Consider the following 23,752-nt stretch of genomic DNA (forward strand, 5'->3'; position numbering starts at 1 on the left):
GTGAGTTTTCAGGGCGGTTTTGAAGGAGGGTAGGGAGGGGGCGTCTCTGACGCATTTAGGGAGTTCGTTCCAGAGGGTTTAGTCCGAGACTTTCACCACTTTCACCCTGGCGACCCTGTTGTAATCGTGTGATTATAATATAGGCAACATTTCTCTAGCTGACGACATCAGCTGTAAAGTCTGTCTTTCAAATGACGGTGCCGAGTACAGCGAAACAAGAACAATCCCTCGCCATGTCTGTCAAGTCAGGTCCAAACGGCAACGAGAAAACTGTTAAATTACTACTTGTCTCATGAGTCTGTTAGGTTCATAGCGTTCTGTTGGCAGAGCCGCAATCGATGAGTGTGTGTGTGTGTGTGTGTGTGTGTGTGTGTGAGTGTGTGTGTGTGTGTGTGTGTGTGTGTGTGTGTGTGTGTGTGTGTGTGTGTGCGCGTGGGAGAGAGTTTCTTTGTGCCGAGATTGACAGGGAGTGAAGGGTTAACTAGGCTGAGCTGAGGCCATTGTGTTGAATGGAGGGCCTCAGTCGGACATGGGGCCAGACAGACACACGCACGCACGCACGCACGCACGCACGCACGCACGCACGCACGCACGCACGCACGCACACACACACACACACACACACACACACACACACACACACACACACACACACACACACACACACACACACACACACACACACACACACACACACACACACACACACACACACACACTAGAGCCGTCTAAGGCAGGGGTCTTCAACGGGGGGTCCGTGACCCCTAGGGGGTCCTCGGAGTTACTACAGGGGGTCCTCCAAATCTTTGAGCGATAGAAACCTTTTTTTCTTCATTTTTTTTAGATTAACCACTTGAACCCTAGTGTCCATATTCTTAGAACCTTTGCCAAAAATAGCCGCAGCTATTTTTGTCAAAGAGGTTGGGTGTAGAGGGGGAAAAAAGAGCAGACTAAATACGGAGTGAAAGGTCAAGTTTATTAAGTATTGACGGTTCAAGTGGTTAAATATCTGAAAACACAAATTGACATGAATCCAAAATACACTGACGATTGTGCTGTCAAACAATGAAACCATATGGAATCTATGAACAGTTTGTGGGGGGTCCCTGCTTCATCTCTCTCTCAACTAAGGGGTCCTTGGCCTGAACACGTTGAAGACCCCTGGTCTAAGGGTTTACACATAATGTGTGAAATGCACTCACATATCTCTGCATGATCAGGTGTCTCTCGTTGGCGTCGTCCAGCATGTTGACGGACAGGTCTGAGATGGAGACGGTGGCGGACGCCGTCAGGGTGACCAGCATCACCAGCAGGCCCTCGCCCTCCTCCAGCGGCAGCTCCAGCTTGTGTGTGTGTTCTTTACTGAGCACCGAGAGGTCCATCATGCACCTGGAACACACACACACACCAGTGTTGTTTTTGACAGCACATTTTGATTTAGTTTTAGTCATAGTCTTTTGAATAAAATGTCATTTAGTTTTAGTCATAATTTAGTCACCTGAAAAGTATTAGTTTTAGTCTAATTTTAGTCGACTAAATATCAAAAGATTTTAGGCGACTAAATCTACAGTTGATTTAGTCAACTGAAATGTATTTTGGCAGGCCTTGATGGCATCGTAATGACTGATTTTACACTTGGTTGTGTGCTGAAAATAGCAGATCTACAACGCGTCTCAGTGGATCTGCTATTTTCAGCACGCAACACCTGAAAGCAACCAAACAAAAATGACTCTCTTCTCCACTAGTCCCTCCCCAATGTTTTAGTCTAGTTTTTATTTTGTTGACGAAATTGTCAATATATTTAGTCTTAGTTTTAGTCATCACAGCTTAGTTTTTATTTAGTTATTATTTCGTTTTAGTCAGTGAAGAAAGCGCAGTTGACAAAAACATTTCGTCATAGTTTTAGTCAACGCAATCAACACTGACACACACACAACAACACATAATGCATTTAGAATTATTTTATGCTTTAACTATTGAAAAATAGCATATATACGCCACGGTGCAGCGCTGGGAACTTGTAGATCGACTATTTTTTGAAAAATCATGATTCTTTGAATATATCTTTTTAAAAGTGAACATTTGTAACTCAAATATTTGCTTCTGGGGGGTCCCTGGAACAACATATTTTGAGATCCGTGGGTCGGTGGCCAAATACGTGTAATTCTGGCCTGGGGGTCCTGGGGGTCCTTGATATGAAAATGTTTGAGAACCACTGATTTAGAAGAAGGATTTAGAAGACATTTATAGAAATATTCAAAGGCTTGCACAAATGTTCAAGATTTTTCAAAAATAGCAGATCTACAAGCTCGCATATCTGAGCTTGTATATCTGCTATTTTTTAATAGTTAAAGCATAAAATAATGATTAAAGTGGTTTAAATCTTGACACAGAATGGCGTTTAGGCCTAAATGGGAGATAAATAAACAACACAACAGTAAATAAATAACTAACTAAGAATTTGTGGTAAGTTTACATCAGGTGGCGAGGTGGCTCCGGTTGGATTTGAGGCCAAATAGGAAGTCATTATCAGCATGCAGTTCTAATTAATGGCCCAGCAGGTGTCGCTGTTTCCCCTTCTGAGAAGCATTTTTACTCGATTCAAGTGAATGAGGATTTTATACTTGGTTTTCATGAATAATTAAAATACTTTTCAATAGATAGTTTAAAGTCTTTTTTCAATCATCATGATATGCATTTAGTAAATTATGGTCGCATTCATATTAAAATGAATGATAAGATAAGATAAGATACAAGCTCACAATGCGTCAAAAGATTTTTATGCATTTGAAATGGGACATTCTGCACAACGAGTACTTTTACTTTTGGTACTTTAACCCTTTCAATGCCACCTTTTCACCACTAGAGGGCGCCCAATGGCCATAGAATCCACCATAGAAAAGCGCTGTATATGCACAAGCCGTGCACAGCCATGACGCGCCTGAACACTTTCCTTTGTGTCATGAACAGAGACAGGATGAAGTTAGCTTGAAGTTAGCTATTGGCTACCAAGCATTTTAGAAGCCCTATCTTCGGCGATTTAGCCATGATTAAACCTTGCACACCTCATGGATATGCATGGAACAGAGAAAATGAGCTCTAAAGATCCTGGATTGCATTGGAGTGGATGGTAAATATCGGCGGCGCGACGCTCTCGCAGGCCGTGTAAACAGATGACGGCCGGCGGCCCGGCTCGAAAAAAAAGTACTTTAGTAATTTTTTTTTTTTTTTTAAAGCCGAACTAGTTCGGGATCAGCACCCAGGACGTTAATAATTATCCCGAACTAGTTTGGGATAGGCACAATAAGAGTTAAGTACATGATGCCAATACTTTATTACTTTTACATTTTGAATTCCAGACTTTTACCTGTAACAGAGTACATTTACATTGCAGTATTGATACTTTTACTTGTAAGGAAAAAGTAAAAGTAAGGAATGTGACTATACTTTTTCCACCACTGGTGTGTGCATGTGTGCACACGCACAGGACACAGATAAAGAGAGAGAACCAGAAATGAAAATATGAAGAAAATTGGCAGATTTTCTCAACAAAACATTTTCACACAACTGTGTGTACGTTTCACCAGGTACAGTATTGACAGAACAAGCTTTTATTCATAAACTTTAGAGTTATATATTGTACATAACTCTATAGTCGTTACACTGTCAGTATCTTTGGCCAGAGATGCTATGGTTCAGCGTTTAATGTTGTCCCTATAGACACCATTTTGTAGGCTAAATAAAAATTGGTTTTATCGAGAAAATACTGTATGCCAATTTCCTTCAGGTTTTCACCGCTGCTGGCTATACATTGACGTTGGAAGAAGCGGGCCCGTTTGCACCTGTTTGGTGTGATTATATGTGTGCTGCTGGCTGTTAAAAAAAAATGCATTGGAAATGTTATCGCCTGCATCCAGAATTTAGTATCAATTGCCAGATTATACTGTAGATACTGAAGTCTGCACGGGTTGCATCTAAATGTCAGTCTTGCATGTTTGTCCATTTTGTTGGCAGTCATTTTATGCTGGCTTGTCTTTGGCACACACTATAGCCAATTAACCACATGAACTCTAGTGCAAGGGTCTTCAACGTTTTCAGGCCAAGGACCCCTTAGTCGAGAGAGGGATGAAGCAGGGACCCCCCACAACCTTATAGTTTCATCGTTTGACAGCACAATCGTCAGTGTAGTTTGGGTCAAATTTGTGTTTCCAGATATTTAACCACTTGAACCGCCAACTTTCAGTGCCACCTTTTCACCACTAGAGGGCGCCCAATGGCCATAGAATCCACCATAGACAAGCGCTGTAAATATCGGCGGCGCAAAGCTCTCGCGGGCCGTGTAAACAGATGACGGCCGGCGGCCCGGCTCGAAAAAAAAAGAAAAAAAAAGCCTTACTAGTTCGGGATAGGCACCCAGGACGTTAATAATTATCCCGAACTAGTTTGGGATAGGCAAAATAAGAGTTAATAAACTTGACCTATCACTCTGTATTTAGTGAGCTCTTTTTTCTACTCTACACCAAAGCTCTTTGCCGAAAATAGCAGATCTACAAGCTCACAACGCCTCGCAGTTTCATGGCCTCCTTCTGAAATGCATTGGCGGAACGCGGATTCCACTCTCATAGGTATTTTGGTGTGTGTGGGCACCCGTACAACATTTTGTACTTTTACTTTTAGTACTTTAACTACATTCTGATGCCAATTCTTTTTGTAATTTTACTCAAGTACATTTTTTATTCTGGACTTCTGGATTTTGGAGTTCGGAGGTTTTCGCCCCGACAGAAGAGATATGATATAATGAATTATTATTTTTTTATCCTCTTCTTTTTTTGTAAATCTCTATGTGAAAAATGAATGTCAGATTATTTTGTGGCACCAGAATACCATGCCCACTGCTATGCCATTAAGTGTAGCCTTACATCAGACTGATAGAGTATGTGAGTACTTTTCCCACCACTGTCTGGGAAGCAGGGCTGTACCTTCCCATGAAGTCGTCCTTCTTGCCAGCGTCTTTGTCCCACACGGTGATGTCCACGAAGCCTCCCTGTTCCTCGTACATGTGGAAGTCGAACTGCTCCCTCCACTGGGGGTTCAGCGTCTTGGCTATCGTCTGACAGGGAGAAGGAGACAAGACAATACGCTGTTGTGTTACTGAGTTGTTTTTGTCTAAACACAGAATGTGGGGATGACATCACAGACTGGCCTGGAGACAGAACACCATATATGGGCATCAAAAAGTGCCAGACAGATAGACAGAAAACAATGCCTAACTGACATCAACTGACTAAACATCACTACAGTTCCCAAATTTGGAGATGACATTAAAGAACACCATACTGTATATGGCCATAAAAGAGAGCCAGCCAGACAGACAGACAGACAGACAGACAGACAGACAGACAGACAGACAGACAGACAGACAGACAGACAGACAGACAGACAGACAGACAGACAGACAGACGGACACAGCGGGTATTGCACAACTGGACATCAATGGTGACTATTCTGCCCAACGGGCACCACTCATACTGTGCACACCCCCGGGCACAGGACTAGTATATTATGTAACTAGTAAGACGCCTCAGGGCAACATGCGACCTCGCCCTAAAGGGCGAGGTGGCGCCAATTCTTGGCTATCTGACCAGTGATGTATATCGGACCAGTTACCCAATGTCAACAGTGTCTGTTGAGATGGGCAGAACATGCCTATATATGGGCATTACCAAATATGGGCATTACCAAATATGCCCTTAATATTTGGGATCTCGATATATGTTCTGACATCACATTGTCGACTATATATGGGCATAAAATATATGGGCATAGAAGGGACATCAACCAGAGCGTGAGGTCAAAGCAGCAAACCCATTCTGTTAAGAGTGGTTCCCCTGACATCACAGTGACATCAGAGCATGATGTCAGAGTGACAAGGGAACGGTAGGTTCCGTACGGAACCATTGTTTACTTAGAGATGGAAGGATGACCTCCCACTTGGGTAATGACGCCCCCTGGCGATCATTCAGAGAAACTACTTCAGCTCCCGTACTAACGTAGGTAGGAAGGGCCTGTCACTCAAACCGGAGTGACCCGCCTCCAGGCTATATAAGCCCCCGGAGGCGGAAGTAACATCCTCTTAATACCACTCTCTGCCACATTCAGTGAAACAGAGGGGCATTACGTGGGAGGTCATCCTTCCATCTCTAAGTAAACAATGGTTCCGTACGGAACCTACCGTTTACTGTCAAGATTCCAGGATGACCTCCCACTTGGGATTCTTAAACTCCCCTCTAAGCCACAACCTACTCTCATACCCCCACACACCCCTCATACGGGTGAGCACAGCCCAAACGGGCGTGACCCATCACCCAGAAGGTCCCAGGCCCACCGGACCTGGGTGTGAAGGCATGAGAAAATAAGGAGAGACCCTGACAGACCGAAGTCCGCCTCATTCAACTAAATGAAAAGGACAAGTCCGCCTTATAAGTAAGACACACTATATAAGGAAAACACAGGGTCCCCCCAAAATACCCCAGGTGGCTACATGCCCACCTGTGGGAGGGGAAGATCCGACTCCTCTATGACGTAGAGGAGGCAACTGCACCCAGAACCGAATGCGCTAGCGAAGAGGATTCGATATCCAGGTGATAGTAGGCTGCAAAGGTAGAAGGCGAAGACCAATTCGCCGAAACACAAATCTCCTGAACGGAGACTCCCTTTGCCAGTGCCCACGAAGTAGCCACACCTCTAGTGCTATGGGCTTTAAGTGCCGCCGGCACTTCCACACCCGCACTAGAGTAAGCCAGCCTAATAGCATCCACAATCCACCTCGAAAGAGTGGGTCTAGACACCGGCTTTCTGACAAGAACATTGCCCATTTCCACGAAGAGCTGAGAAGAAGCTCTAGAACCAGCAGTCCTGTCACAGTAGGCCTTCAATGCCCTGACAGGACAAAGGCAATTCAGCCGTTCATCCTCCACCGAGACAAACGGAGGAGGATGAAAAGCCAGAAGAACAACAGGCTCCTTAGGAACCACCATGTTCTTAGGAACAAACTTAAGATGAGGCTTGAGCAACACCTTGAGATCATTGTTCATAAACTGCATGCACTCCGCAGACACCGAGAGAGCTTGCAGGTCACCAACTCTTTTAGCCGTGGCCAAAGCCAGCAAAAGAGCCGACTTGAAACTCAAAAGTTTCAAAGGCATCCCTACAAGCGGCTCAAAGGGAGCCCGACATAGGCCCCCTAGAACCACCTGCAGATCCCAAACTGGGAACAAAGACCTAGTCACCGGCCTCAAACGTTCAACTCCTTGCATGAACTTGATGACCTCCGGGACTTTAGAAGGTGCCTTGCCCGCCACCCCCAGGTGACAGGCATTAATAGCCGCCAAATACCCCCTAAGGGTAGAAAATGCAAGACCACTTCTCAAGCGGTCCTGCATAAATTCCAAAATTTCCTGGGCTGACGCCACATGGGCCACCACCGGTGGAACACGCGACTCACACCAGTCCTCAAAGGCATTCCACCTTCCATCATAAGACGCCCTCGTAGAAGGCGCCTTAGCACTCTGAATGGTAGCAACCACTTCAGAAGAAAAACCAGCCGCCAGCAGGTTTAACCTTTCACGTGCCAAACCCACAGGTCTAGGACCTGCAGGTCTTGGTGGAAGATCTCCCCCCTGGCCTGACTCAACAGATCCCTGCACTGAGGCAGCTGCCAACCCGGTTCGCAAAGGAGAGGGGCGATCGCCGATCTCCACGTGCCCTTGTAGGGAGCCACCAGGAGCATCTCCAGACCGAACCTCCTGACTCTCTCCAGAGTGGGTCGGATTAAGTCGAAGGGGGGAAACGCGTACAGTAGACCTCTCGGCCACGTGTGCGCTAAGGCGTCCAACCCCAAGGGAGGACTGCCCTTCACCGCGAAGAACAACGGACACTTCGTATTCTCCGCTGACGCAAACAGGTCCGCCACTGGCTGACCGAACTTGCGAAAAATCTGGCTCGCCACCCTGGGGTGGAGAGACCAATCCTCGTAGCGAGAACCTCCCCTGGACAGGAGATCTGCTCCGCTGTTGAGGAGACCTGGGACGTGTAAGGCCCTGATCGACTTGAGGCGCGACAAGCACCAAACCGTCAATTCTCGAGCCAGACGGTCTAGTGGCAACGACGACAGGCCCCCCTGTTTGTTGACATAAAACATGGCCGTCGTATTGTCTGTCCTGACCAGGACGTGACAATGCAAAATCCAAGGCTCGAAATGCTTGAGCGCCAGGAGTATAGCCATCAACTCCAAATAGTTGATGTGACGACCCCTCATCTCCAGAGGCCAAAGCCCCTGCGCTGTGCGCCCCTCGAAAGTGGCTCCCCATCCACTGAGACTGGCGTCTGTCGTGATCGACTTGCGGGAAACCACCTCGCCAATCGAGACTCCGCTGGTGAGGAACCCCTCCACCAGCCACGGAGACAGGGCGATCGCGCAGGAAGGGGAAACCGTAACCTTCTTGTACTTCAAGGAGGGCGGGATCCCGAGGGATAACATCCATCTTTGAAAAGGTCTCATATGAAACCTGCCCAAACGCAACAGATGTACTGCGGAAGCCATCATTCCCGTCAGTACCATGCAACTCCTGTAAGTGACCTCCTGGCCCACTTGAAAGGAGTCGAGACATTCCCGAAACCTGTCCACCCTCTCCTCTGAGAGACGGGCCGACATGTCGGATGAGTCCAGAAGGACCCCAATGAATGTAAGACGACTTGCTGGAGTCAGCATGCTCTTGCCGTGGTTGACTATGAAACCTAAGGCCTTCAGGTGAGCCAAAACCACTTGTGTGTGACGCGCCACTTCGTGGGCGGAGCTCGCTGAAATCATCCAATCGTCGATGTACGTCGCCAACCTGACGCCCTGCTGTCTCAGCGGGGCGATGGCTGCTTCGGTCACTTTCACGAAAACCCTCGGGCTCAGTGACAGACCGAAAGGGAGTACTGTATACTCGTACAGGCGACCCTCGAAGGCGAACCGTAGGAATTTCCTGTGTGGGGGATAAATCTGGACGTGCTGATAAGCATCCTTCAGATCCACTGAACAGTGGAAATCCCCTTGCCTGACCGACCGTAACATGGTGGGTACAGTTAGCATCCTGAAAACGTATTTCTTCAGGTACACGTTTAGTGCCTTTAGGTCCAGGATGGGACGTAGCCCCCCCCCCTTTTTGGGCACCAGGAAATAACGGCTCCAAAATCCCATGCGGGATTGGGTCCTGTCCAGCTCCACTATAGCACCCTTGCTTAGCAAGGAGCTGATCTCTTCTCTCAAAAGATTTGCTTTTAAACCACGCGCCCTGGTATGAATAACCCTGCTCGAAAGCGGGGGTATGTCTGCGAACTGTAACCTGTAACCCCTGGTTATCGTTCGAAATACCCAATGGCTCGGGTTGCATAACTTCCACTGGCGCGCGCAGCGTGCTAGCGTGTTTTGAGCGAGAGAAACCCCACCACTGTGCTTCCGTGACGGCGGAGCTTTTTGGCGGCCGGACCGGAAGTGGGGAACCTGCGTATCCGTATCCGGAACACCCGGATGCGGAGCGCAGGGGTTCAATAGGCCGCAAGGCGGGAACACCTTCTGATTGTACCGCTTGACTAGCGGAGCTTTTTTGCGGCCGGACCGGAAGCGGGGAGCTAGCGAATCCGTATCCGGTGAAACCGGAAGCGTTCGGTTTTCGCTCGATAGAGCAACAGGAAGAGCAAAGCGATTCGACTGATAAACAGACTCGCCCACAACTAAAGCATTCTCCCCTGACAGGAGAGGAACTTTTACGTTTAATACCTGCTCTAAGGCCTTTATGCTTGTCCCTTGACCCGGGCTCATAGTAGGCCGACAGAATTTCTGACTCAAAGTTAAATTCATAGCATCGCTCACGCGAGGGAAAATCCACTCGCGCGCATGAGGAACCACATAATTGTTTGACGTTAACATTACTGGTTGCTGATAAAACCTGTGACTGATTAAAGAGTCCTGACGGGACTTCATCATTCTTACAGGAGGCATGCATAAAGGAGTCATATTGTCGACGCGAGGGATATCCCACTCGCGCGCTTGAGGAACCACATAATTGTTTGACAATAACATTACTGGTTGCTGATAAAACCTGTGATTGATTATCGAGTCCTGACAGGACTTCATCATTACTACAGGAGGCATGCATGATGGGGTCGTCTGTGCTAGTGCGAGAGAGTTGGACAGAGACAGACTTTGCTCTTTCAACATATTTATTGCTGACACAGGAGGCATCAAATTCAACATTTTCATTTCCCCGACACGGGGTACAGAAAAACGCCCTCGTTTGGGGGGAGGGGGACCGAGAGACACCTCGGACCCCCGCCCCAGCACAATCCCCCTCTTCCGAGTGTCATTTGCGCTGTCCCCTACCGCGGCCACCGCGGTAGGAAGACGGCTGCCTGCCATCCTTGGACGGGCGGCGCGGCTGAGCGCGCTCGGGAACCACAACCTTGCTGCGGGGCCTGTCAGGCGCCCTGGCTGCAGAGGCTCCCCTGGAGGAAGACGAGTGCTTCTTATAAGAAGCAGAGCGGCCCCTTTCCTTGACGCGGGAGGAGCGGGACGCCCTCCTAGCTTGCTGCGGTTCTTCCTGTGGCACTGTGGTGGACTCGACAATGTCCTTAGCAGCCTTAAAGAACGTGACTCTGCCCTGCAGCAGCTCCAAACCGCCGCCCATGAGGGTGGTGGGACTGTTCTCCATGTTGATGAGGGATTTATACATCTCCCCGCGAGGACCCAGAGGCTTCTCGCCCACGTCCCTCTTAGGCTCGAGGTCGACATAGTCGAGCCAGCGGGCTCTCTCAGCTTGGAGGTTATAATCCATGGACCTGCCCATCCACTTGACCGCATGCCAATTGACCTTCAGCATGATGTCGAATAGGGTGTTTAGCTCCGCAGTGTGCTCCCCCGTGGGCAGACCTTTGACCAGGTCCTTGGTGGAAGCTAGCAAGAGCTGGATAAGATTAAGGTCCTTAGCAGCCAGAGCAGCGGACCGGTAGGCGTTACGAGCCCTGTCCGACTGCATCTTGTCCTCCAGGACAGTGAACCCCGGCGGGTTGGTGCCGACGGGGCCGACAAACGGCCCGTTTTTAGCCGTGCCCACATCCTTGTACTGGGGTCTGACAGAACCCAGAAAGGATTGTGCCAACAGGTGGTCCAGGTTAGGGCAGGTGGACATGCCTGCCTCCGCACCGCCAACCACATCCAACACAGAAAAGGCAGCTTCCTGGGGTCTTTGTGTGTCTTCCATGAGGAATGGAGGGCCTTGGTGAATCCTTTCACCAGCGGCAGCCTGGAGAGGACATACGGGGCGGGAACCGAAGGCTCCTGCCCGGGCATTTCGTCATCATCCTCGGCCTCTTCAGAGGGGAGAGGAGGTGGCAACTCCTCTCCAACTCTGGCAAGAGCTCTCATGTAGACCGTGAGATGATCCAGCATTTCTGCTGCAGAATCGACGTCCTCTGCTCCCGCTTCACCCGCTTGACTGGCGGGTGGAGGGGCAGTGGCGCCTGAGGAGGACTGGGAGCTCCCTGCGGCGTCCAGTTGACGTGCTGGAGCCGCAGGGGCATTACCTTTCACTGTGACCGTGAGTCGAGAACCATCGTCCTCGACGGAGTCCTCCTCCTCCTCCTCGCCCGTGTATCCAGAGTATTCAGAACCAGAACCCTCGCTCTGACAGGAGCTCAGGTCCGACTCGCGCCTGAAGGTCTGGACTGTTTTGGTGATGCTCACGTTGAGGGGAACGTCCCCGACGGTCACATCCGAGCGTTTCTTTTTGGGCACCGCGCCCGGAGGGGAAAAGGCTACCGGAGGGATGTTAGCCTTCTTGGTCGCCTTCTTAGCGGCGACTTCACCAGACCCGCCAGCTCCAGTGACAGTGGAGCTAGCTGCGGTCGGTTGCGCGGCAGGCGGTGTCTCATGTAGCACGGCGCCATCTTGACTTGGAATGGCGCGCTGTTTGCCAAACGGATCTCCGGAAGGCAGCGCCGCACCTTGACCAACGGTGCGGGCCGCCTGGGGAAGGAAAGACTGGGCTGTGGGGTTGAGAGCAGTGGACCCACCTGGTGGAGCGCAGGCCCCGAGGCCTGCCCTGGCTAGGTAGAAGCGGTGTACCAGTACATCGTGGTCGTAGGCCACGCAGAAGTCACAGAAGGGTCCTGCTCTCCCCTGAGGACTCAGTGCCGAAAAGGCGTGTGCAACGCCCATGCAGCCGACACAGAGAGGGTGAAGATCCTGTCCGTCGATGAGTCCTGGACAGCCTGGACATTGCCTCGGCAGGAAGGCCAGAGGATCCATGGCGAAGCAATGTAGCTAGAGTTAACAAGGAGCAGACGAGCTAACAAGCTAACGGCTAATGCTATGCCACGCTTGCTTCGGCGGAGGCCTGAACAAGCAGTAATAATCCTTTGTTATAGAAGGAAATAACCGTCGTTTTAGGACGGGACAAGAATAAGTATTCTTAAGTACGGGTTAATTCAACACTCGCCGGTGGGCGACTCCAATGCCACCGCTTTAGGCTAATGCGCGAAGAATAATAATACAAAGGCTGAGTTTCAACTTATCTGAATGTGATATCGCAGAGAGTGAAAAGAGGATGTTACTTCCGCCTCCGGGGGCTTATATAGCCTGGAGGCGGGTCACTCCGGTTTGAGTGACAGGCCCTTCCTACCTACGTTAGTACGGGAGCTGAAGTAGTTTCTCTGAATGATCGCCAGGGGGCGTCATTACCCAAGTGGGAGGTCATCCTGGAATCTTGACAGTAAACCAATAGACTGTAAAAATGTGTACCGGACTGACTGACTGACTGACTGACTGACTGACTGACTGAACAGACAGACAGACAGACTGACAAGCTGCGACATTTCTCATGGTATACTGCGACCTAGAAATGCAGAACCACTGCATTAAAATATACTTTGTAAACTTGATCCAGTGTGCTGCCGTCTCTACGTTCATTGTTTTCCCCTGGCCAGCAGCACCTGGGTTTTGTCGTGGGGATATGTGCTTTGTGACCTTTTTTGCCTGGCTCAATAAAAAAGACAGCGACAACTTCCAGTGGAGCTGTTTATTATTATTTTTCATATATAAATTTATCCCACGATTTTGTAATCCACTTTTTCACCCAGGGCCAATTGCCTAAGCTGTAATCCTTGGCGGTACTCTCCTTCTGCCAACTTTGAGCACATGCTTCCTTCAATCCATGGGGAGTGAGCAAGCCGTTTCTTATCACCTGACAGGGGGGAGTTGCCCTGATAGGACGTATCACGAGTATTCCCCTCCATCAGGCTGGCTAACCAGGGGGAGGCAGTATAGAGACCAGGATTAATGCATGTTTTTTGTGAGGTTACCTACCATAGGGCATGGTTCTCAACCTGTGGGCCCAGATGATTAACTTAATGTGCAACAATGTTTTCTCACTCAACAGTAAACAAACGAACATAGAGTTTAAGTGTATCTAGGGGTATCTGCACATTTCTGAAATGACAAATTAAACCTTGTCCAAATTGTCTAATATTAGAGGCAGAAATTGTGAAAATAGCAGATCTACATGCTCACAACGCCTCGCAATAGAGAACCGTGTTATACAAAATGTAATGCCTCAACTCTTAGTGCTCGTCAGGGTGGGGATGATTATTTTGGGGGTCGCGGCCTGAAAAGGTTGAGAACCACTGCCCTAGGGGACGCGGGGAGAACACGCAAACTCCTCACAGAAAGGCCCTTTCGCCCACCCTAAACACTGATGACACAGAGGAGAGAACACACGTCCCTCCAGCGGGAATTGAACCTGGGACCTTCTAGCTGGGAGGCGACCGCGCCACCGACCGATGACGCAGTTCATTACCTTGCTCTTGTACTTCTGGTGTCCCATGCAGTTTATTACCTTGCTCTTGTACTTCTGGTGTCCCATGCAGTTTATTACCTTGCTCTTGTACTTCTGGTGTCCCATGCGGAACTTGACGTAGGGGTCGCTGAGGCCGTTGGCGTCCATGGGCTGGAGGCCGCGCCCTTCGATGAGGCTGATGCTGACGATGCCTCGCCAGAGCTGGGCTTTTCTGTGCACCTCCGACAGACGCATGCTCTGGCACTGTGGGAAACACACGCACGCACACACACACACACACACACAGTTAGAGATGTGCACATACATGTATGCGTTCACATGAATATAGAGAGACACACACACACACACAATCACGCGTATGCATATTAGGGCATTGCAGAAAAAGTCGACAAGTCGACTTCATTACACAAGTCGACTCCCACCAGAGAAAGTAGAAAGTCGAAGTTGAAAAAAAAATCCTTTGTATTTTTTTCTGTCATTATCTTTGCTCCATGTGTGCGTCTGTACAGCATTCAAAAAGTAGGATTACTTATTGTCAAGAACGGAATGATCCAATATTACAGTGCTACATTCCATTTGGTATAACATGGTTCTATTGTGAAAATAGCAGATCTACATGCTCATGTAGATCAGCTATTTTCACAATTTCTGCCACATATATTTGACAATTTGGACAATGTTTAATTTTTTCATTTTAGAGGTATTAAAAAGTCCTTAAATTGGCACTTTAGAAATGTGCAGATACCCTCTATACACTTAAACTTTATGTTGGTTTGTTTACAGTTGAGTGAGAAAACAATGTTGCACATTAAGTTAATCATCTGGGGACCCCCCAACATAATTGGGGGGTCGTCTGTGATGTGATGACGCCATCAAACGATAAAGTCGATTTCAACACTGAGTCGAGTCGACTTGCAAAAATCACAAGTCGTTAATGCCCTAATGCATATGCACACACCCATGTACATGCACGCACAAGCACGTATTTGAACACATGCACAATTGCACATACACTCGACAACATCAATTCATCAACACTTTTCAACAGATTTGACTTGGGAAGTCTGAACTTGTTATGCTGTAAATATCACTGTATTCACAGACAGAATATGTACACCGTAGAGATGATGTTTCCCTTATTAGCAAAGGTCAACCATTGCCCATCTCTATCCCTTGCACAGTAAGGTTGACTGTCACCGAAAACACTGTGATTTTGAGTTAAGCACACCGTAAAGTTTAAACTTCTTAAATGTTCCCAAAAAAAAAAAAAAAAAAAAAAAAGAAATCTGTAGTCAAACTCTTCAGAAAAAAAAGAGGGAAAAAAAATTTGAACAAAATATTTCCACAATCGCAACAATTTGCTACAAAACCTGTGTTGAAGAGTAAATTTACTGTAGGTCTGGTAATAATGTACTATGCTATGTTCATTCATGTACATAGAATAAGACAGATTGTTACAGTGAGGTACCCATAATGTTTAGGTGCCCTACTGTCCACACTTCTGGTTACCCTCCTGTATAGAGGGTATGCACGTCCACTGGGACCCGCCCCCCTAATCTAGACTGAGTGGCAAAACATTGAGCAGCATAGAGCATTGGAGTTTGGAAGTGCTCGTTGCAAACTACTCCACAGTCCTGCATACCACCAGTTTCTAAATTGCACATAATGCAGGAGGTAGCAGGATGTTGTATTGTTGAAAACGAGTGCTTCCAAACTTTGACACTTGGAAAAAAAGTATCACCTGCGCAGAATGTCTTGTCAGAAAGTAGCTCATAACATGCCTATGGTGGATTTTTATGAAACAAAAACTTTGCAGATAGAAAAGGGATAATTCAAGCTTTCAGTACAGCTGCAATGTTGGTGAATTTAACTTTGTTTAATACAATCAGATAGGACTTTTCTGTTTGGACGTATGGGCTGTCAATGGCAGAAATGTGTTTTTTGCCACTCAGTAGGCGTTCCCACATAACTTCCAGCAACAGCGATGTCACGCGCATACCCTCTATATAGAGGGTAAACAGTATTGTAGGGTGTACTATCGTACAAACATACCCCGCTGTACTAGCGCCGTAGTGATACAAGTATAATTAAAGACTTGTAAAGCCCATACTGACAGCAAATTCAGACAGACACTTTGTGCAATTTCCAAACACTTCCAGCGGTTCCCTAATCACTAGTTACAGGCCAATTTAACCCCTCTTTAAAGTCACGTCACTATCATTCACTCAAAACAAATAGCCGGCTATTTATTTGCCTCAAACAAATGCATCACTATCTATAACAGACTCTCTCTCTCTCTCTCTCTCTCTCTCTCTCTCTCTCTCTCTCTCTCTCTCTCTCTCTCTCTCTCGCTACTCTCAATCCATCTCCCTAGCTCTTCCTCAATCTTTACCTCGTCCGTCCTCGTTAGGGGAGAATCTATTAGCATAGCTTTTGTTTTGCCGCGAATTTCATTAAACTCTGTACAAACCCTGGCTTCGCGAGCGGCGCGCCTTTGATCTGCTAGATGAAGCCTCTTAATTTCCATTCTCCAGACATTAAACAATGCGAGCGGCTCCCTCTCCCTATACAAACCCAACCCAAACCACCCGTACAGCTGCTGCTCTCTCTCTCTCTCTCTCTCTCTCTCTCTCTCTCTCTCTCTCTCTCTCCCGTCTCCTGTCCTGCTCGCTGTCATTAAGACGCTGTATGCTAATAGCAGAAGAGAGCTGTTGTTTAAGTTCTTTTCAAGCGCGGGGCCCTAATTGCGAGGCCTCGTTATTGTTTTGTCGCTACATAATGCACATTATATGGAGAACCATGGACTGTGTGGATTAGGGGGGGGAATCAACATCTCCCTCTCTGCCACGGCTGGTGTGCAAGCGGGGGAGATAATTCCGAGAGAGGGAGTCGATCTCTTTAATAAGGTGACAACAATTAATTTAGGGAGTTATTACAAAGCTCCCTTGCCACGGTTGAACTGTTCAACTCCTGTCAGCGAGACAGCCCTTTGGAAAGAGCCGGAACAGAAGGGCTTGAAAGTTGCTAAGACAAGCAGTTTTTCCTCTGCACTGAACTTTGGGAGAGATCCCGGGTTTAATGTCATGCCAATGACTTGTAATTATCTCAAAGTAAAGAGTACAGCATATGCTTGATTAAAGAGACGTGGGCGTGAGTGTGTAAAAATAATATATCAGCGGAGAGCAAAGAAGGTACACACAGAAGCAGCTCCCACTCTCTCTCTCTCTCTCTCTCTCTCTCTCTCTCTCTCTCTCTCTCTCTCTCTCTCTCTCTCTCTCTCATGGTGGTGGGAAGAATGGCAGCTACTGTAGCTTGTTAGCGCTCGATAGCTAATTCCCGAACCACACTTAGGCGGGGACGGCCCAGTTTGAGGCTTCAAAGACTTGGGTTTGAGAAGAGGAAGAGCGATATAGCGGGACGTCTGCCCAACGACGACCATAATTGACACTCGAAATTATGTTTCCGTGTTTGAAATGTTTATTGCAGCTAAAAGGGAAATTAACGTCTTGAGCGCCTCTCTAGTTGAGTCTGATACTTCCATTGAAAAGTGAGCCTTGATGCAGTGCCTGGATTCGCCTCGTAGTCATTTGGCCTCCCATGCAGGGAAAATACGTTGCGCAAAATACCCAACACGGTTTTAGGGGAACACTTTAGTGCAGAGGTTCTTGAACTTTCCATTTAAAAAACACCCAGATGCAGACACACTTTAGGCATTAAGCAGACACTCTTGTAGAGGTGTCTGTGCCTCCACATTGTGACGTGTTGCGAGCTTGTAGATCTGCTATCCGCCCAGAATAGGGATGGTGGGGTTCAAGTGTGGTTAAATGTCAAGTACTGCATAAGGTTCATCTCAATCTGTCCTTATGGAAACGTAACCGTAATATGACATGAATGTAATGTACTGTAATGCACTATAAAGTAAGAATGTAATTCAGGGGTGCCGTTGAAGAAAAGGTTATTTAGTGACTCCTTTTGAGACACAAATACAGGTTGAGGGGAGGCCAAATCTTGGATCGATATTGAGTTTGTGAGACGGATCGTAGTGTTCATTTTGTCAGTGCATAGTTAGTTAGTTAAAAATAAGACATGAGGGGCGCTTGGTGGCCTAGTGGACCAGGCGCATACCATATAGGCATTGCCATTTCGGCATCAATGCCTGTCGGCGTAGCCGGTTCGATTCCCGATCCGGCCGACCTTTGCCGCTTGTCGCTCCCTGTCTCTCCCCCATTTCCTGTCAGTCTACTGTCCTATCCAATAAAGGCAAAAAGCCCCAAAACAAATCTTTAAAAAAAATAAAATAAGACAGGATATTCAAGTATACATTTTTCAAGCTCCAAATCCACCAATCGAAGCCTCTTTTTCTGCACTTCCTCCAACACACACACACACATAGATCCCCTTCCACTATTCGCATGTAGTAGAAACGTGACCTCAGTGCAGCTAAAAGAGTCAACCACTTAGAGAGTCCCAATGTCTCTATACCAGTGTATTTTCAGTGTTCTGTTATTGCGGCGAAAGCTGTGGGCTAAAGCTCACAACGCGTCGCAGCGTGCACGTTGTGAGCTTGTTGATCTGCTATGTTCTGCGAAAGCTTGCTGGGTTACTGTAGGTCGTTTTCTGTGGACATAAGCAGATTTTTTCGCGATCACTTATCTTTCTTTTTAAATTCATAGCAATAAGTTGCCATGAATGAATCTGACTCTTGTGGTCTCAGTCAACACTTTCTGGAATGTGACAGAATGTACATTCAACCTTTTTACTGAAATGGGATTACATTTAGTTAAAGAAACCCACATCATGTGCCACATGCAGTAAGTAGTCCATTAGAGGAAGCAGTAGGTCATGCATGGGCCATGCATGCATTCGGTCGAGCTCAACAGCCAATGAGGACCATGGAAACGAACCCAAAAAGTCTCGGTTTTCTTGTGACATAATACAGTGATATGGGAAACTTAAAAGAATACAGCACAATCAATAATAGTGGAGAGGTCTATCTTGACATAAAAGGGTCTCGGGAGATCTAATAAAACATCTCAAGTCTCTCACTTCTGATGTCTTAAACAGGTGTCTTGTTGTCCAGTGCCCCTTTACGACGTACAATAAAGAAAAATACACTCTGGATTTTCTCACCCAGCAGCTGCAATACACTATAGTATGTCAACATGAGTTACAACTTCTCAGTCTCAGAACGGTATGCTAGTACATTACATTTCATACAAACACCATAAATACTGTTTGAGGTTTGGTGGATGTACTGTATCAATTTCAACACTTTTTTTTTCCTACTGTGGGTTAGAGATGCACAATATTGATTTTTTTTAATCTGATGATATGCACGATCGGATGATACCGATTCCGATATATATTACATTGTTATATGAGCTCAATGCAGATTTTTTTATTTTCAACGTTTTTCAAATTAACGGTCACATTATTATTGCGTCAATATCTGTGAAATATTGGTCAATATGTGAACATAATCAGAATTATTTTGATTCAATAAAGATATTCCATTGCATTTTTTTCTTTTTTAATATCCTCCGATATCGATATGCTACCGATAATATCGAGCATCAGTAGTCCCTGTTCTTATGGTGTATTGCAGCTTGTGGAAAACTGTTTGGAGACGGTGACTTGGTGAGAAGAGGAACAGAGGACCTGGGATAACAAAAAAAGAAAAGAATAATGATAAAATCACCGTGAAAGGAGGAGGAGGAGGAGGGAGAGATGAAGAGAGGAAAGAAGACGAAGGCCAGGGGGTTGGGGGGGGGGGGGGGGGGGGGCAGTGGTGGAAAGTGATAAGTACATTTACTCCAGTACTGCACTTAATTTTGAGTATTTACTTTACTTGAGTATGTCCATCTTTCAATACTTTATACTTCTACTCCACTGCATCTCAAAGGAAAATATCATACACTGCAATTACTTGAAAACTTTAGTTACTAGTTACTTTGTAGATTTTGATTACTGTATTATTGATAAACATACATCAAGTCCTGCTTTATACTTTGGCTGTTAAAAAAACAGCCGATCTACAAGCTCAGCCTGCGCTGCGACGTTGTGATGTGTGCTTGTACTCGATGCAAAGCTTTTAGGTCGGCTATTTTCAAATAATTGACACATTTTGAAACAACTTGTCAACTCTTCATAATGATGAGTACTAATGTTATACTTTTCCTCAAGTATAATTTTAAATACATATCACTTGTAACAGATTATTTCTGCATTGTTGTATCGCTACTTTTACTTAAAGGACAACTTTGTAGTTTTTTTTTTACAACAGTAACACTACTAGCCACCTCTGTCCATGAAAGATTGTGGTGCATCTTGAGAATGGGCTTATTGTGTCTAAAAATACATATTTAGCCACTTGCACGCATGCCCCCAACGCCTGATTTGGAATCGCACATGAGTTCTGGGCGGAGCCGTTTGTTTTAACGCCCGTCGGCAGGTTAGTTACTCACCAGTGTTAGTTTCAGTGAGGTTAGGTTTAGGGTTAGGGTTAGAGTTAGGCATAGTTTTACTGAGGTTAGGGTTAGGGTTAGAGTTAGGCATAGTTTTACTGAGGTTAGGGTTAGGGTTAGAGTTAGGCATAGTTTTACTGAGGTTAGGGTTTGGGTTAGGTTTAGGCATAGTTTTACTGAGGTTAGGGTTAGGTTAGGCATAGTTTTACTGAGGTTAAGGTTAGGGTTAGGGTTAGGTGGTCGCACCTCCACGCGGTCCAAGCGAACAAAAAGGAGCGCTCCCTAGCTCCAGTTCAGCCAATCAAAAGCTTCCGTGGGCGGGGTTTGCCCAGAAATCGTGTGCGTTTCCAAATAGCACGCCCCCAACCACTGAAATCAAAGTCGTTCAAATCGCTAAAACGATAGAAAGCAGTAAATGAAAAATGAATCTTAATGCTAATGCTAAAGCTCACCTTTGCTTGACTCTAGTTACAATCTAAAATATGAACCCTTGTTGTAAAAACACAAAGTTGTCCTTTAAAAGTAAAAAATAATAATTCTTCCACCACTGGTGGGTGAGTCTCCATCGATGGACCAAGGACACCAGTGCAGAGTGAGGGGATACAGTAAGGACCAGTGGGAGGGGTGGGGGGTGTCGGGGGTGTTAGGGGAGTTACATGCCGTGTTTAGTTTACCTTACTAGATCGTTTCCAGTTCCTTCTCAAAAGCATGGTCTGTAAATGAGACAAAGCGGTTATACAACAGCGCCCCCCTTTGGCACCACACACACACTCACAGCTGCAGGGTCAAGGATTAACAGGGGGTCAGAGGTCAGCCCAGGGAGGGATCCATGCAGCAGAAGTAAGCGGCGCGTATAGCAGCATTAATCATATTATAGGGGAAGAGCCTTCATGTTATGGTGGTGTTGTGTGCGCGCGCACACACACACACACACACACACACACACACACATGCTCATGCAGGGAAGAGTTATAATATGCATGTGAGTGCATCAGTTTGTTATCCCTGCACGACTGGATGTGAAAGTTCACTCACTCACACTTCAGACTGATTCATACTTGCTGTGAGACACGACACGCAACCAAGTAGAACTCAGGTGTTCTCTCTCTCTCTCTCTCTCTCTCTCTCTCTCTCTCTCTCTCTCTCTGGACCCTTTTCCACCGGGGTTGAACCTGTTCCGTTCTTTTTTCCCACCTAATTCTGAACCAGTTAAGAGTGTTTCCACTGAAAATGAATTGGTTCAGAACCCAAAAAGTTGGTTCGGAACTTATTATTATAAAAAAAAAATTAAGAAAAGTGAAACTGTAACTGCCATTGGATTTAAATTGGAGTTAAATGGACACTTGGACCCGGTCATATTCGACACATTGCTGACCAGGCTTGGAATCGAACCTGGAGCAACTGGGGACCCCTGCCCAAAATTACAATGGTACTGCTTTAAACTGGTGGAAACGCAAGCCGGTTCGGGGCTGGTTCCGTGAAAGCACCAAGGTTCCAAGAATCTAGAATCTTCACAGAACCTTTTCTAGAACCAAAGGTGGAAAAGGAGCCTAAGTGTCTCTCTCTCTCTCTCACACAGACACATAAAAGATATACACAAACACATATGTGCGCACACACGCACACACGCAAGAACATAACAATTGTGAACTACTGCATAGATGCCCTCTGGTGCTGTGACTAACTGCAAAAAACATTATACAAATCATCAGATGATGAACAGTTAGTTTTTTTTTTTTTTTTCATTCTCCTCTTTGCCAGTAGATGGGGACAGAGAGAGCAGCAGCAGCAGCATCCGGGCCGCTTGCCAGCAACCTTGTACTCGTTCTCTCACAGTGGGGTAGCGCTCCAAAGTGATGCTTAACCTAAATAGAGTTTTTATTTGTTCTGTCAAGTGTGGACTCTCTGAACTGTGCTACCCCCGAATAAGCAGCGGGAAATTAAGACGTCAGATCAAAAGGAATAAAATATTTCCCCCATGACTCTGCCTTGTTTCCTCATCAGGCATGCAGGGGGTCCAATTAACCAAACAAATAATTGAACAGAAATAAATACGACTCGGGAAACACTGAGTTGCCGTCGTCCGCAGAGGCGAGCGTGGCAACATAATTAGGAATGAATGTAGAATCCAGTGCTCTTTGAACAAGGAACATATATTATGTTTATTTCCCCCCTTTCCTGTGAGCATTTTAAACCTCAAACACCGGCAACGCGCCCGAGTCGCGTTAGAATTTAACCACTTTAACCATTATTTTATGCTTTAACTATTGAAAAATAGCAGATATACAAGCTCGAGTGCCGCACTGCGAGCTTGTAGATCTGCTATTTTTGAAAAATCTTGATAATGTGTCTTTGAATATCTTTGACCCGATCTTTGACCCGACTTCTAAATCCTTCCTCTAAATCAGCGGTTCTCAAACCTTTTCATGTCAGGGACCCCCAAAATTACATTTATTTGACCACGGACCCCCATCTCAAAATATGTTGTTACAGGGACCACCCAGAAGCAGAGATTTGAGTTACAAAAGTTTGCTTTGAAAAATATTGAAAAATTTGCACACATTTTCAAGATTTTTCAAAAATAGCAGATCTACAAGCTCGCAGCGCGGCACTCGGTGCCGTGCAGTGAGCTTGTATATCTGCTATTTTTCAATAGTTAAAGCATTCAATAATTCTAGACCTAAATCGGTTAATTACACTTGTGGATAGAGTAAGTGTGTTTGCTGAGCTCAATAGCGTCCAACAATTGAGACATCTAATGCATATACAGTATATAAATCAAGGCAAAAGTTCAAATTATACAAGCCCCATTCCAACCATGTGTGTTTTTTTGTGTATGTGCCTTTCTGCCAGTTTACGAGTCCCTGAACAAGAGAGAGGTTTCGTGGAGTACTGTAGTTACTGTACCTTACATTTAACTCCAAATATTACCAAGACATCTTGTTCTGATATCTTGAAATGGAAACTCAAAAATAGTCTACTCATTGATTTACATTACACTGTGAAACAGCTCTCAAAGTCCCTCTTTTAGTACATAAAAGAACATAATATTAGATCCAGTCAAAACGACAAAATCTAGAGTACATGAAGTTTAAAATGTTTGTGAAAATAAATGCTGTATTGGGTGGTGTGGTTTTATATTGTCTCTGTGCGGGTAGAAACCTCATTGTCCGAGGCAGTTACTTTTCAAACTTGCAACAGTCTTTGAATATTTCAAATCCTTTACTTCTAAGGGTTTTTTTTTATCAGTGGTGCTCAAACCTTTTCATGTGAAGGACCCCCAAAATGATATGTATTTGGCCACGGACCCCCATCTCAAAATATTTCTTTCCATGGACCCCCCAGAAGCAAATTTTTTTAGTTACAACTTGAGTTACTTAAAAAAAATACATA

The 23,752-nt window shown here is 46.1% G+C and overlaps 1 pseudogene across 1 annotated transcript in view; it reads right to left on the reverse strand.

Moving 5' to 3' along the window:
* LOC308295779 (multiple C2 and transmembrane domain-containing protein 1-like) overlaps nt 1-23,752 on the reverse strand; it is a 237,581-nt pseudogene that overhangs the window by 37,236 nt on the left and 176,593 nt on the right. The window contains exons 7-10 of the transcript in view: nt 21,034-21,072; nt 13,974-14,138; nt 4,980-5,110; nt 1,203-1,389 (exon numbers count right to left, since the gene is read on the reverse strand). The product of the transcript in view is annotated as a multiple C2 and transmembrane domain-containing protein 1-like (transcript). The remainder of the gene's footprint in view (nt 1-1,202; nt 1,390-4,979; nt 5,111-13,973; nt 14,139-21,033; nt 21,073-23,752) is intronic.

This window comes from Nannobrachium achirus, assembly GCF_963921795.1.
Source record: "Nannobrachium achirus genome assembly, chromosome: 12".
Classification (NCBI taxonomy): Eukaryota; Metazoa; Chordata; class Actinopteri; order Myctophiformes; family Myctophidae; genus Nannobrachium; species Nannobrachium achirus.